At 39.1% G+C, this 15,817-nt stretch overlaps 1 long non-coding RNA gene across 4 annotated transcripts in view; it reads left to right on the top strand.

Moving 5' to 3' along the window:
* The window catches only part of LOC118147258 (uncharacterized), a 100,594-nt gene that overhangs the window by 76,464 nt on the left and 8,313 nt on the right, over nucleotides 1-15,817 (top strand). For 2 of the 4 annotated variants that reach the window (XR_004733463.3, XR_013526067.1), the window contains 3 exons: nucleotides 2,317-2,462; nucleotides 9,269-9,347; nucleotides 15,185-15,255. This is a non-coding gene — a long non-coding RNA (uncharacterized LOC118147258). Of the gene's footprint in view, nucleotides 1-2,316; nucleotides 2,463-9,268; nucleotides 9,348-11,837; nucleotides 11,871-13,560; nucleotides 13,671-15,184; nucleotides 15,256-15,817 lie in introns of all 4 variants that reach the window. The other 2 variants (XR_013526066.1, XR_008476248.2) reach the window with 2 other exon arrangements.

Below are 15,817 nucleotides of genomic sequence, written 5' to 3'. Positions count from 1 at the left end.
ACTGGGAAAGCCTGTAATTGTCCCCATCTTCTCCCTAACTTAATGGACCAGCTGGCAGACTTTGGCCTACCCTAATAAAAAGGTTTGAGTAAACCTCTGGATGAGGTTCAGTCTTCCAAAAGGTTTGAGACTATAATCTTTAATTTTCCCTAATATTCTCCTTAATATTTTGCCAGCTACCCTGAGTAAATATCAACAAACAGGTACATGAAAAATGATACATATCATTAATCACCAGGGAAATGCAAATCAAAACCATAATTAAATATAGCTTCACTCCTGCTAAAATTGCTATTTATCAAAAAGACAAAAGATAACAAATGTTGGTGAGGATGTGGGAAAAGGGGAACCCTTAGAGGTTGTTGGTAGAAATGTAAGTTAGTACTGCCTTTATGGAAATCAGTATAGAGGTTCTTCAAAATATTAAAAGTGAAACGACCATATAACCCAGCAATCCCACTGCTGAGTGGGATATACCCAAAGTTTATGTGTCCAAGAGATATATGTACTCCCATGTTTATTGCAGTACTATTTACCATAGTCAAGATGTGAAATCAACCCAAGTGTTCATCAGTAAACTAGTGAATAAAGAAAATGTGGTATATATAGCAATGGAATATTATTAAGGCATTAAAAAGCATGAAATACTGACATGTGTGACATGAATGGAAATGGACATTATGTTAAGTGAAGTAAGCCAGGTCATTCATATGTGAAATCTAAAAATGTTGATCGCATAGAAGTAGATAATACAATGGTGGCAACCAGAAGCGGGTTGTACATGATACATACAGAAACTTTTATGTCAATATTTTAAAATAAAAACTTATTTTTTAAAGTTTCAAAAATGTGATCTTTAAAAATATGGTTTATAAACCTTCATTGGATACTGTCTTGAATAAATCAACTGTAAAAGTATGTTCAGACTTGGGAAATGTGAACAAGTTAAATGATATTAAGAAATTATTGTTAATTTAGTTCTGTGTAATATGCAGAACAAGTTATCCTTTATAGATATATATTGTAATATTAGCAGGTGAAATGACATACTAATCTAAAACTTGTTTGAAGCCAACCCCAACCCAATATCAAGTAGTAGGATACAATAGTTCCTCCCTATCTAGGAGGCATAAGTTTCAAGACCTCAGTGGATGCCTAAAACCATGGATAGTACTAAACTCTATATATACAATCATTCCTCTATACATAGAAGATTGCACCTCTGCATACACCAAAATCCCATGCACACTCAAGTCCTATAGTCTGCCCTGCTGAACTCACTTAGAGGAAAGTCAGGTTCCATATATGCGGGTTTCACTCATCCAGAGAATACTGTATTTTGAATTTGCATATAAGTGGACCCACACAGCTAAAACCTATGGTGTTTGAGTATCAAATGTACTACTTTTTTTTTGATCTGGTAATCCAGATGGCTGCAAAGTAAACCACAGACAGAGAGCGTACAAAGCAGATACACTGGACAAAAGGATGGTTCACGTCAGAGCAGGACAGCAAGAGATTCCATCACACTATTCAGAATGGCATGCAACTTAAAGTTTATAAATTGTTTCAGAACTTTCCATTTAATATTTTTGGACAGGTTGACAGCAGGTAACTAAAACCAAAGAAAGCAAGACAGGACAATAAGGGGGGGGTACTACCGTATATAAACCAAAACTAGTGAAGGTTGATAATTGAAGCTGAGTGATGGATATATCACTATCTTTGTGTGTTGTACATTTTTGAAATTGTCCACAATAAATTGTTTGAAATAAAAATAAAAGACAAATAGATATCTCCCTTATTGGTCTATTGATAAAGGCAGACAAAGATCCTCTAAATTCCCATTATTTGTCTCATAAATTATTAGCTGAACTGTTTGTCCCTCTGATCAATTGGAACAAAACACTTGTAAACTACACTTTGGTTAAGATTCTTTCCTTCTCCCAACTCTCTGGCCTTTGGTCCAACCTCAACTGAGCCAACATGTAGTTGCTCCTTAAGGGCCACTCCAGGGATATAGGATGGCCTCATGGTCATCTGATCATGTCACCCTTTCTTCCCACTTCCCTATACCCAGTTTTTTCTAGCCTTGTTACTCCTTTCTGTAAAAGAAAAGTTATTTTTGCCTATCCCATGAGTTGTTTGCAGGTCTTATCATCACGAGTTCTCTTTATTGCAATAATCTCCCTGGCCCTATTGCAATAATACTTCTGAATAAATTCTCTCCTTACTAAGTTTGGATTTTTTTCTTATGTAATAAGGTGAGAAAATAGCGTATGTATGTAACCCTCAAAATCTCTTTCTGTGAAGTAGCATTTGAATGAAGACGCAACCCTGGAAGAATCTGGGTTAAAGAGGTGCTAAATTGAGCAGAAAGCCAGCAGGGCTACGGAGATTGGAGGAAAGGGGACTAACTCATCCCCACCATCACAGACTCACATTGGGATTGGTAAACAGAGGTGAGAGTGGGTTGTGGAACACATGAGGGCCAAGAACTTTGGTTTCTGTTTTGCTGTTGCAGTTCAACAGCATTGGGGAAAAATGGTGGTATCTTCCAGAAACCCAGCAAGGAGTTTGCCCAATGATGGCAGTCATGAGTACCTGGAAGGAGGATACTAAGCCAGGTTTAACCTGTCCTTGGCTCAGTAACATCTGGAAATCTGGCCAGACAGAAGGCCAGGCATACAGGGTTAGCCCACAGAGAGGCTGCCCCATCAAGCAGAGGGAAAACATGGTATGAACACAAAAATTCCTTTTGGGGGTGACCATATTCATGGATCTTTTGTTTATGATGTTGGGAGAGTCCAAGCCATTTGGTGACCAGTGGAAAAAAAACTAATGAATATTTACATGCATTGTTTACAAACAAGGCCTAGAGCTACATAGACATAAAAATCAATTAAAGGTGAACAAAAACATCCCGGCTCTTTGGGAGGCCGAGGTGGGTGGATCACGAGGTCAAGAGATTGAGACCATCCTGGTCAACAAGGTGAAACCCCGTCTCTATTAAAAATACAAAAATTAGCTGGGCATGGCGGTGCGCACCTGTAGTCCCAGCTACTCGGGAGGCTGAGGCAGGAGAATTGCCTGAACCCAGAAGGTGGAGGTTGTGGTGAGCCGAGATCGTGCCATTGCACTCCAGTCTGGTTAACAACAGTGAAACTCTGTCTCAAACAAACAAACAAACAAACAAACACTCATATTGAGACACCCTAAGGCCTGGCTGCATTGCTGGTCTCAAGTTCTTCTTTTAAAGTCCACTGCTACAAGTTCACATTGGATCCTATTAGTTACAACCAAGAGTCCTAGATCATGCACAATTACAACAGTCCAAAAACACTCACAGTCTGAACAACATTGCTTTGGCATTTCTAAAGCAAAACATACCAGAAATATGAAGAAATTGACAGAAACATAACTATAGTAGGAACTTCAATACTTGTGGCTCCTCGCTTGACTGATGAAGAATAAATAAATAAGGATGTTTGTTCCAAATACTACAAATAATAAGGTAAATTTGGGGAGATATATCATACTCTGTGCTCTACACAAGTCAGTTTTCCATTAAACCTATTTTCAAGAGACTTACATGTTGAAAATGTGCTACACAATAGGTTTTCTGAGGGACATAAAGATGTTTCATTCATAGAGCTTTCAGCCTAGTAGATAAGGTAGTTTTGGGACTTGCAACAAATATTCAATTATAAATTGCATTAAGTGCTGTAAAGGAATAGTACGGAGTTTGAGGAAATTGAATTTGGAGGGGGAGGGATAGATTTCCTTTAGGTCTGGTGGTCTGGGAAGAGCTCTCTGGAGACAGAGGCCTGGGGCAGGCAAAGAAGCAAGCCAGATGTAAACAAAAATAAAATCTTAAGTCCCTTCAGCTGACTGAACAGATCGCTTCTTGGCCAAGGGGATCCCAGAGAAACCTTTAAAAGCTCTTAAGTTCAAAGGTGAATTCTCTTGGCCACGATGGGACAGAAGGTCAGACACACCTCATTATACCCTCTCTCTTTTCAGTTTAGATGCAACAACTGACCAGCATTAATGTTAAAATGGAGATCATAAGATGGATTGAATGAACTTCATGGCAATAAGACATCAGGCCATGCCAGGCAGGGGTTAAGTCACATACTCCTACACTTAAAGAATAAACTATGTTTTGGTGGAACCCGTCTCTATTAAAAATACAAAAAATTGTTGGGCATGGTGGCGTGTGCCTGTAGTCCCAGCTACTTGGGAGGCTGAGGCAGGAGAATTACTTGAACCCGGGAGCTAGAGGTTGCAGTGAGCCGAGATCGCATCACTGCACTCCAGCCTGGCAACAGAGAGAGACTCCATCTCAAAAAAAAAATATTTAAAAAAAGAATAAACTATGTTCTAACTGCCACTAGCTTTGTCTTTTTCTCTAGCAGCTAAATAGGCCCTGGCTTTGAGATAAGCAATATTTAAACAGTTGCAGCTCACTGCCAGATGCTGGCTAACTGACTGTCCCGCCTTTCCACAGCCATTAACTAGTTTTGATTGGACAAGGGACTGATTTCAGTAACTTTCTCTTAATAAGAGACCCCCAACCATGGACTGGTTCTGGCCTGTTTAGAGAGGCTGCACACTGAGTTCTTTGTGTCCCTGCTTCACCTTTTGGCACATGGGGCCTAATTGTAATGTTAAGTCTCCACTCCTAAATGAACTTAGGTTGTATGTAACATGCATGTTTTTTAGTATGCATGCATTAGGAACGCCTTCATGAATATCTGTAACTCCTCCTACATCTATTAAATATGTATTCTTAGTCAATCCATTCAGCATAAATCCTCATTCCACCCTCCCCCTCCAAAAATGCTTACTTTTGGATTTTTTGGCCAAGGCTGTAGTTCTGTCTGAGGTTGTAATTGCCTTTATAAGTAAAGCTCTCCTTTCTACACTTATAAATGGTGTGGTTTTTAAGTTAAAACACAAGCAAACACAATAGAGACCCTTGCAGATCGGAGACACCATGTGCTGTGGGTCTGAGACGAAAAAGTGCTTGACAGATTCAAGGACCAAACAGAGGGCTGTCCCCTCTATGGCTCCATCTCAGTAAGCACAGGAAAGGGGGGCCTGTAATCAAGTGAGAGAGAAAAAAGGGGCCAAGTTTTGCAGTGTGTTTAGGTCTCAATTCTTTCCTTTGAGCAGAAACAAATGGAGAGCATTCAGCTTGCTGCAGGGGGGCTGGGGGTTGCAAACTGATTGACGTATTTAAATCACCTGGCTGGCAGGTGGAGCAGGGTTTGGAAAACACCACAAATCAATGTAGTGGTGAGGGAACAATTCTGGTGGCTGCTTAGTGGAGGTGGGGTCAGCAGAGGTGAAAACAAAGAGGCTGATATGAAATATATTTTTGGTAGATTTGGCAGGTTTTGGTAACAAGTTGGATTTGGGTGGTACTGGAAAGGGAACAATTGTAAATACCTTCAAGAGAAATAAATATTTTATTCAAGACTTTGTGGAGCATTTACAAAAATGTATCATATATCCAGTCACTAAGGAAAACTCTATACATTATTCCAATCAGAAACACACAAGCCATGGTCTCTGACTACAATTCAATAAAATTAAAATTGAAATGAATGACCATATGGATATATCAATTCTAACAAGCCAGATAATAAAAACTTTGTTCAGAGGCAATATTATAAACATGAATGATTTCATTAATAAACCAAAAAAAAACACACAATGAAAATAAATTGTTCCTTGAACTCAAATTAGAAAAAAGACAAGGACAAAATTCTAGAAAAAGTAAGAGAGGGGAATTAGTAATATCCAGAAAAGAAATGTAGACTGGATAAATAAATGAAGAAAATGATTCTTTGAAAATAATAACTTAAAAATGGGTAAATGTTTATAATGTCAAGTGAAACACAATAAAGAGGAAAGAGAAATACTTGAATTTATAGTAACAAATGCTGGTGGGATCTGATACCTGAAGGCAGACAGTTCTTAGAGAGAATGAACTTTGGATCATACAGAATTCTGTTTTATTTCTTGCCCGGTGATCCACATTAGGAATTCCTACCACTGATTTCAGGCAGAGACTCAGACTTGCAGAGATATTTTATACAATACTTCTGGGATTTTAAGAGGAATCCAGCATATTATTAATATTTATTTTCCTACACCTTATCTCTTAGGATGAAGATGGGGTAGAAGGATGGGATATGCTATGGACTACATGTTCGTGTACTCCCCAAATTCATGTATTGAAACCCTAGCCCCAGTAGTATGGTATTTGGAGGTGGGGACTTGGGGAGATAATTAGGTCATGATGAGGTTAGTGAGCATATAAGAAGAACACTAGCCCACTCTCTCTCCCGCTCCACTGTGTGAGGATACAACCTCAAAAGAGGGTCTTCACTGGAAGCCAACCATGCTGGCACACTGATCTCCGACTTCCAGCCTCCAGAACTATGAAAGCAAACTTCTGTTGTTTATAAGCTCCCCAGCCTATGGTACTTTGCTACAGCAGCCCAAACTAAAACAAGCATCATGTTTATTTCCATCATGATCAGAGCTTATACTTAATAATCCTCGCTGACAGCTTGCTATCTGTGGAACACATCAAGGGCTCTACAAGTATCATGTCACTTAATCTTCACTATGACACTGTGACATAGATCCTGTTATCCTCATCTTAACAAATGAGGAAAATAACATTTTTGTGTTAAAAAGTATAAAAAAAATTTTAATAAACACGGAAGGAAACTGTGTTTTTAAATGAGATCATTTTAAGTAGTGATAATGTCAATTCTCCCTCAAACCGATGCACGGGTTTAATAAAATTCCAATCAAAATCATAATAGTTTAACTAATCACAGTAAATTTACATTTTATATGAAAAAGTGAGTGAATACAGCCAAGAATATTTTTAAATAAAAGAAAAACTAAGGATTTTTTCCCTAAGATATATTAAATCAAGTCTGAAAACTACTGAAGACCTAACCCAGAAAGAAAATACTCTAGGATAAATGAGATGTTAGTGTATAATAAAGGAGTTACTTCAAATCAGTGTGGAAATGATGAGTTGCTTAAAAATGGTGCTTTTAAGCACCATAAATGGCCATTACCTTTATGTTCTTAGAAGACAAAGGAGTGTGGATGACTGACTGAATGAATAAATACATCAACATATTTTTTCACCTATCTTTGGAATGATTAGCCTTGAAGAGGAGCATGTTCTGAAACAGTGACTGACAGCATTAAATTATTTCAGATATAATTATCCTTGTTTATTTACTTATTTCTTCCCGAGTTGAAAGAAAGGAAAAAAAATGTGGAAGTCTCAATGTTTTATGACACATTTTACCTCACTGTCTCCCCTCTTCCTAATGAGTACTGGAAGATTTTTTGAATATCTACTGAGCCTTCAGCACCTTTGGAAATATGCCAAGCACATACATGAGAACAATGGAGAAAAGCAGAAGACATAATTGTTAACAACACATTCAGGAGAAGGCATAGCTCAGTAGGAGATAGACCAGCAATAAAAAAGGAATTGGAAATGTGCAGCATCATTATATGCAGAAGAGAAAGAGAAAGGAGGGAGCACGCAGGAGGGAAGGGGTAGCAAGGAAGGAATGAATGAGGGCAGAAAAGCAGAGGGCAAGGCCGGGCGCGGTGGCTCAAGCCTGTAATCCCAGCACTTTGGGAGGCTGAGGCGGGTGGATCACGAGGTTAAAAGATCGAGACCATCCTGGTCAACATGGTGAAACCCCGTCTCTGCTAAAAAACACAAAAATTAGCTGGGCATGGTGGCGTGTGCCTGTAGTCCCAGCTACTCGGGAGGCTGAGGCAGGAGAATTGCCTGAACCCGGGAGGCGGAGGTTGCGGTGAGCTGAGATCGCGCCACTGCACTCCAGCCTGAGTAACAAGAGCGAAACTCCGTCTCAAAAAAAAAAAAAATAAGAAAGAAAGAAAAGAAAAGCAGAGGGCAAATCTGCAAGTCTGGAACAAAGGGAACACCTGAGAGAGTAACAGAGAACAGTGAGATCCTGGTGGAGGGAAGAGAAGACTTGACTGTGAGTCAGAGGGGATAGATGTGCGAGGAGCCAGTGGGACGTTTGGAAGCATCAAGTAACCCAGAAAGTTAGTGGCATTAAAGGCAGATGTGCCTGGCACGATAATGGAAAGGGAGAGGGAGAAAATGAGGTAGATGGTCTCTTTTCATCAGAGTGTCTCAGTCCAGCTTTTTCCCAAAGGGAAAAATAAAAACCACTCCTCACAGGAGCCGTTCTTCATCTGCACCCCAGGATGGTTCTCATTTGGCTCATTGTCTTATCAAAGGGTCCTAATCCAATGTCTACCTTCATGTGTCTTAAAAGAACAAATGTTACGTGTGTACCATTTTCCCAAGAAAGTCGAAAGTCTTAGGTTATTTTTCTTTTTTTTTTTTTTTTTGCCACCATAATCGGAAGCAGCTTGGAAAAAAATAGAAGTAAATTAGGCTTAAGTTCTCATATTAGTTCTAACACTGAACACTTACTTAACTCTGAGCAAGTAACTTCTCTGGGTCTTGAGTCTCTTACCTGTAAAAAGGGGTATTATTTCCTAAATTTCAGGGTTGCTATGAAATAAATGTGTGTGTGTGTGTGTGTGTGTGTGTGTGTGTCTATCTATGTATCTTGCCAAACGTGTCAAAACCTGTATATACATGAAAATGAATCGAGGTATATTATTAACAATTATAACCCCTATGCTTTTGAAGATTGAGGCAATATTCTCCAAATAATAATGGTTTTCTTCTTCTGAAAACTTACTCATAAAAACAGCCCTTATGACAAATGCACACAAACAATTGGTTTCTGTTACCTTAATGTAGTGGAACTAAGGTCATATCCTTTTATTAAGTAAACTTGTCTCTAAGGGTGGCACTGCCAAGTACAACCACTCTCCAGGACAGTTTGATGAAATAGTTTGCTGTAATTAGCTTTCCCAGGGGAAAAATGAATTTAAAAATCTCATCAGGTGTTAGGGCTCTGCAGCTTCTCCAGCTGATTACAATTCCATTATTTATTTTGTACATCTGGATGGTAAATGGAAGCAGCCCTAGCATTGGCTTCTCCAAGCTGTCTCCAAACAGGTTTAATAAGAGGATTAGGAGTTTAAATAGGTTTCCAACTGTTAAAAGTAGTTTTCTCATTTTTCATGTTGACATTCTCAAAACCAATTTGTCTTCTTGATGTTCTGGCTTGTCGTTCTCTCTGGAATGGAAACCTGTCTCCAATAGGAGGAAGAAGAGACTGTACTCCGTGACCTTGTGTGAAGGTACTCAGTGATCTCCAGTACACTGACCCACTGGATACTTAGTAAGTAGCTACTATATGCTCAGAAATGGAATCAGCACTAAAGAGAATCTAAAGACATGCATTGTCATTTTGTTAGAGAAAGCAGAGTTCAATGTGAAATACTGAGCTTCATTATAAGAAACAAGGTAAGAGAAATTTAAAGGTTTTATATTATATTGTAAGAGATACAACAATGTTGCAGCAATTCAGAGGAGAAAAATAAATGTTAAGATATAGAAAACTAGTTCTCAATACCACATACCCATCAAAATCATTCAGGAAGCTATTAAAACTCTCAATACGCAGGCCATACACCAAACCAATTAACTCAGAATCTCTGGCAGTGGGATTTGGCTATATATCTATCTATATCTATATCTATATCTATATCTATATCTATATCTATATCTGTTTCTGTGTGTGTGTGTGTGTGTGTGTGTACATGTATTTTAAATTTGCCTGCACATTGGAATCACCAATGTGCAGGCAAAATTGAAAACCACTGTATAGAGCAGAATAGTCTTCCCAGTTCATACTTCTACCAACATTCTGTTCATAACCATTTAAGTAACTACAAAAATAGGGCTTTCCCTAAAGATCGTATCTTCTGAACACTCACAAGAATCATCCTCAATGCCTTTTTCATGGCAATACAGGCTTTTTCCAGCATTTATTTCCAAACTCTTTCAGTCTCTGCCCATTATCAAGTTCCAAAGCTGCCTCCACATCGTTAGGTATTTGTTATAGCAACGCCCACTTCTCTGGTACCAATTTCTGTTTTAGTCTACTTGTGCTGTAGTGAAAGTGATAAAATACCACAGACTAAGTAATTTATAAAGAACAGAGATTTATTTCTTGCAGCTCTAGAGGGAGGCTGGGAAGTCCAAGGTCAAGCTGCTGGCAGGTTTCGGGAGGGTCCTGTCTCTGCTTCCAAGATGAGTGCCCTGAATGCTGCATCCTCCTGAAAGGAGCAATGCATCATCCTCACATAGCAGAAGGCAGGAAGATAAAAAAGGGACAAAATTCCTCTGTCAAGCCCTTTTACAACAGCATTAATCCATTCATGAAAACTAAGCCCTCATGATATAAATGCCTGTCAAAAGTCCCCATCTCTCAACACTGTTGTACTGGGAATTAAATTACAACTTAAATTTTTGGAGGGGACAAAAATGCTTAACCATAAAAGCACATCCCCATGACCCTATTTTGCATGAGTTCCCTTAAGCCTGTGTACACTCTAGAAAAAGTCCTTTCTTTAAACTTTTCAATAAGCCTGGGCCATTGTTTCCCAGTAGCACCCTGACTACCACAACTTCTAATCTCCACTTCACTTTGGGCCATATACATCCTACTATGTCACTATATTTTTCATTATACTTCTCACATAATAAAATTTTTCTCTTTATAATACAATTGATTCTTGACATGGTACAGCAACTTTTTCATTTAGGATACTAGTTCTATTCTGTTTATAAAAATTAGTTATGGAAAATGTAGGCATCTATAACTAATTTTCCAACAACTTTAGTGTATCTCCTGATCTTTCTAAGTACTGAGAGGGTCAAGTATATAATAAAAACTAATTTTATTAAATTAAGGATTTGAAGCGTTTTTCCCCCTCAATGAAAGTTTTGTTAAATTTCTTAGTGCAAGGACTCCAGGTAGAAAGGAATAATCGGTTGCATTCTTTTCCGTGCTGGGAGGCTGTGAGCCTCTGGGAAGAGTGGAGCCTGTGAGAACTCCCAATGCCATGGCTTTGCTCCGACCTTACCAAACTTCAGCCTCATTGGACTGTTCTGACTCCTCAAATGGACTAATCTTTGTTTCAATTTTGGAACGAACTAGTCCTTCTGCACAAAATCCTCTTCACCCCAACCTGTAATGCCTTCAATTCAGTAACTCCTTATTTATCCTTCAGTTCTCAACTAAAACAATAGAAGATGAGTAGAAGGCGAATGGATGAAGGACCATTAATAATAGCTCCCCTCAAAGATGGTCTCTTTCCCCAATTACAGTATTGTATTTGTTTCCAAATAAAATTCTTTTGTTTATATATCTCACTTTATGCTGAAAAATTTTAAGGTTTATTAATTAAACTTAAATCGTGACTTTGAATAGTAATTGAAATATAAGTACTTAATGATAATATATTTAATTTCTTTAGGTATGTTATCTTTTTGGGGAACTGAAATCATATCTGACTTTCTCTTCTCTCTCATAAGGTTGTGATTAAGGTCAAGTGTTATGAAATATGCATCAGCGCTCTGTGAACATACTGGGCTTCAATAATCATTTCTTATTATCTACACAGTGTACTCTGACGTGTCTCCCAAACCCAGCCTACCGTTTCTAGGAGCTCAGGAACATGAACTTCTAAATTAAGTACTTTTAGATTGTGAAAGGGCTTTCCTCCTCATGTGTTCATTTATTAATTTACTAAGCAACTACTATGGAATAGTCTCTGTGAGAAATGCTGAAACTATTAAGTCCAAGTATGCTTGTGCTTCACAGCCCATGGTCTGGGAGAGACAGACATAAGCACAGGTGAGTGCTCTCAAGTTCTCCACTGGACAGAGGCATAGAGACAGCTGTGTCTGTGCATGCTATGAGGAGAGATGTGAGTAGAGTTTTAAGTCAAGAAAATATTTATGGAACTGTGGGCAAGGTTAAGAACATCTGCAGGGGATGTTGAGGACCAGCAGTTACCATCCTAAGTTGAAAGGGTCAAGGGGAAAAAACAATATAACTGGAGCCCATTTGAGAGCTAGGGGAAGGAAGCTTCCTCCACAACTATAGCCTTTGTTAATTGGCCTTTTTTCCAAGAAGAAAGGATTTAAGACTCACCCTTATCCAGTATGACCTCATCGTAATGAATACATCTACAAAAACTCTTCCAATAGTAGGTCCATGAAGAAAGGCCAATTGACAAAGGCTTGGTTGTAGAGGGAGCCAGCCAAGTCAAAACCACTGGTGTCTCTCTATTCTCCCCCTTAGATTTCCTTCCAGCCTCTCATTGACCAACCCAAGTAGTAGCCAGAAGGCAAGAAAGTTGGGTGATATCATCCCTCTATGTTCACATCTCAGGGAGCAGAAAAGGGCATGGAAGTGCAAAGAATAATGTGGGGACAAAAAAAAATTAACCAGCACAGGACATTCAGAAGAAAATTCTCAGCTCTAATCAGAGTGGTCAAAAAGGCCTCAGAGGAACAGAGACTGTATTAGTTTCCCTGGACTTCTGTAACAAGTTACCACCAACTATGTGGATAAAATGACAGAAAGGCATTCTCCCACAGTTCAGGAAACCAGAAGTCTGAAATCAAGGCGCCAGAAGGCCTACGCTCCTTAGGAAGGAGCTTAAGGAAGAATCCTTCCTCCTCTCTTTCTAGCTTCTGGTGGTTACTGAAAATCTTCGTTGCTCCTTGGCTTGCAGACACACCACTCCAATCTCTGTCTCTGTTGTCACATTCTTCCCTCTGTGTGTGTCTCTGTGTCCTCACATAATCGTCTTATAAAGACACTAGCCTTTGAATTTAAGACTTACCCTAATCCAGTATGACCTCATCATAATGAATTGTATCCACAAGAACTGTTTCAATATTAGGTCACATCCTAGGTTCCAGGTGAACATGAATGGGAAAGGGACACAATAGAACTCAGCACGGAGAGATTTTCAGCTAATTACTGAAAGTTCATAGATACTCAGCAGACATATTGGGGTGAGACATTGCCTTCTGCCCATGGCATGTGGGCATCGGGCAGCCCTGTCCACACTATAAGGTCTACTCTGTGACACTGTGATTTTCATACCTGTTCCACTGATAGATCCAAGGTTGCCAGTGGGATAGCATCTGGTTCAGGAGCTGCTAACTAGCAGAGTTCTTATTGGGAAAATGATATCTCTGGGAGAGTGAGTCTGAGGTTGTCTGAGTGATCAATTTGAGAGAAACTCAAATAGAAAAAATGTCATGACGTCATTTTTCAAAAGACAGGAAGGAACGGTGTTCCTCGTGGTCAAAGAGGGGGCCAGGTGGGGACGCCAGTCTAAAGAGGGCTAGCAAAGGTTGATTATTCCCTAAATAGGTTAAATCTAGCCAGAAAAATTACCATCTGTCTGTAAGAAAGTAAGAAATAGGAGGACCCTCTGCCAGGAATGGCAGTTTTCAAAGGAACTCCATAGTATCAATTTTCCTGGGCTTAGAAAGAAATGTCCTGACTTTAAAATGTTGAACTACAGGCTAATATGCAGCAACCAGGGAGCACAGTAGGAAAGCTGGCACATCCTAGAGCTCGCACAAGGACAGCATCACCAGAGCAGAGTGAAAAGTTCTCACCAAGCACAGAGCGGTACATATAAGTCTCCTTAGATTATTTTCTCCCTTGTAACTAGCCAAACAGCCCTATTTGATATGATGGGGATCAAACAATACTACATTCATTGACAACGTTTCTCTAGCAATGCTTAGATAGAAAGCATGAGGTTGCATATAGACCAGAGTACATTTATTAGACTTACATGATAAATTCATTTCCCAGTATTTCAGGTCTCCATAGCAAGCATAACGTATAAGAATTTCCAAACTGGCCTGGGTATGGTGGTTTACACCTGTAATCCCAGCACTTTGGGAGGCCGAGGTGGGTGGATCACCAGAGGTCAGGTTGTTCAAAACCAGCCTGGCCACCATGGCGAAACCCTGTCTCTACTAAAAATAAAAAAAATTAGCTGGGCATGGTGGCTGGTGCCTGTAATCCCAGCTACTTGGGAGGCTGAGGCAGGAGAATCACTTGAATCTGGGAGATGGAGGCTGCAGTGAGCCAAGATTGCACCATTGCACTTCAGTCCCAACAAGAACGAAACTCTATCTCAAAAAAAAAAAAAAAAGAATTTCCAAACTCTATTCCTTGGAGCCTAGACCTTGCCCTGGGGGGTGGGGGACAGGAGGATAGAGGGCAATATTCAGGTAGGGTCAAAATGAGGAATGGGTTTATGCGTGAGATTTTGTGTTAATAAGCTGTTCTGCAGCGACGCATATTTAGAGATGCTAATCACAAAAGATGGTTCGAACACCACCTCTGCCTCTGGCAAATCTGTAACCACAGATGACTTAATTTTACTTTTTTGTGAAACTCGCATTTCATTTAGAAAAGGCACAATTATTAAACAGTTATGAGAACACTTCATGAAGGTGACAGTATTACCTGAACACCAAGCAGTACTGCTAACATTTACAGCAGCAACAGGATCATCATCATTTGGCCTGCAAGGCTCATCTTTCTTTGGCAGCCCTTCCTAACCTCACTACTTTTATTTTTCCATTACTTTTTTTTCCAGACCTTCAGTTCCAGTTCACATAACTGTAGTCTATTCACATATCCACTTTCACATTTATTTGGTTTACTTACTGTCTGTTGCCAGAGTGTAGTATCCAGAACTGTGACTGTTTTTCTCCTTTGCTGCGTATTCAATTTAGCTATGCCAAAGCACAGTAGATGCTAAACAAGAATTTGCTGAATAAATGAATGAATGTATTATGGTTTTCAAATGGATGCTTTATTGCTAATTTCAAGGTTAGTGATCTTGAAAGTCAAAGCACAAAAAACATACTTGAATTTTTGATGCTCTGAATGGCACTGTGACATTTTGACAGACCTTCAGTCACCAAAATAAACCACCATAACTATCAAAAATAAGAATAGTCCACTGAATGGTTTTTCAGTGTGCAGTCTCTTCTCTATCTAGGGCATCCTCCCATCTGCCACTAAAGATAATCCCCTAAGTGGAAAAATTGGCCTTGCCATTCTTAAAATCCTGTGTGCCAGGTATTCATTCATTCATTCATCCATTTATTCCTCAATATTAGGAAAATGAATGAAAAACACATAAGGAGAAAGAAGGAATGAGGAAGAAGAAGCAAAAAAGACAAGACCTGAAGTAAGTTTCTTTGAGTATTAGAGCTATATGGATGCAGACTGTCAGACTAACCAGCTTAAGCAGGGTGTCACTAAGGTAAGACTTTAAGAAAACAGCTATGACATCAAATAAGTACATCCAGACAAGGCCATACGAGGTTACATTTCCTGACAGTTAGATCAGCTGACTGAGCTATAGACTGACTGCACAATAAACAGACCAGAAGGTATTTTTCATGAAAGACCATTACTTTTGGAGTTTTCAAAACTGTTGATGTAAAGGAATTCAGATTTCTGGCAGTCAGTCAAGACACTAGCCTTTATGTTTCACAATGAATGAATAATTAAATACTGGTTCTAGTTTAAAAAAATGCAAACAGAGGATGAAGGGCTAATCAGAAGTGATCACAGGTCAGGTCTAAAAGTGGAAATCAAAGGAACGTGAAATAAAAATTTGTGTAAGGAAGGGGATAAAATAACATCTTTTCAAGTGTCTATTGACCATTTGTAAATCTTTGGAGAAGTAAAATGTTCTACCCATTTTTAATTGAGTTATTCATCTTTTAAACAATTCTTCACATAAT

Source organism: Callithrix jacchus, chromosome 14, assembly GCF_049354715.1.
Source record: "Callithrix jacchus isolate 240 chromosome 14, calJac240_pri, whole genome shotgun sequence".
In the NCBI taxonomy this organism is placed as follows: Eukaryota; Metazoa; Chordata; class Mammalia; order Primates; family Cebidae; genus Callithrix; species Callithrix jacchus.
This window is presented reverse-complemented; position numbering and strand designations above follow the sequence as displayed.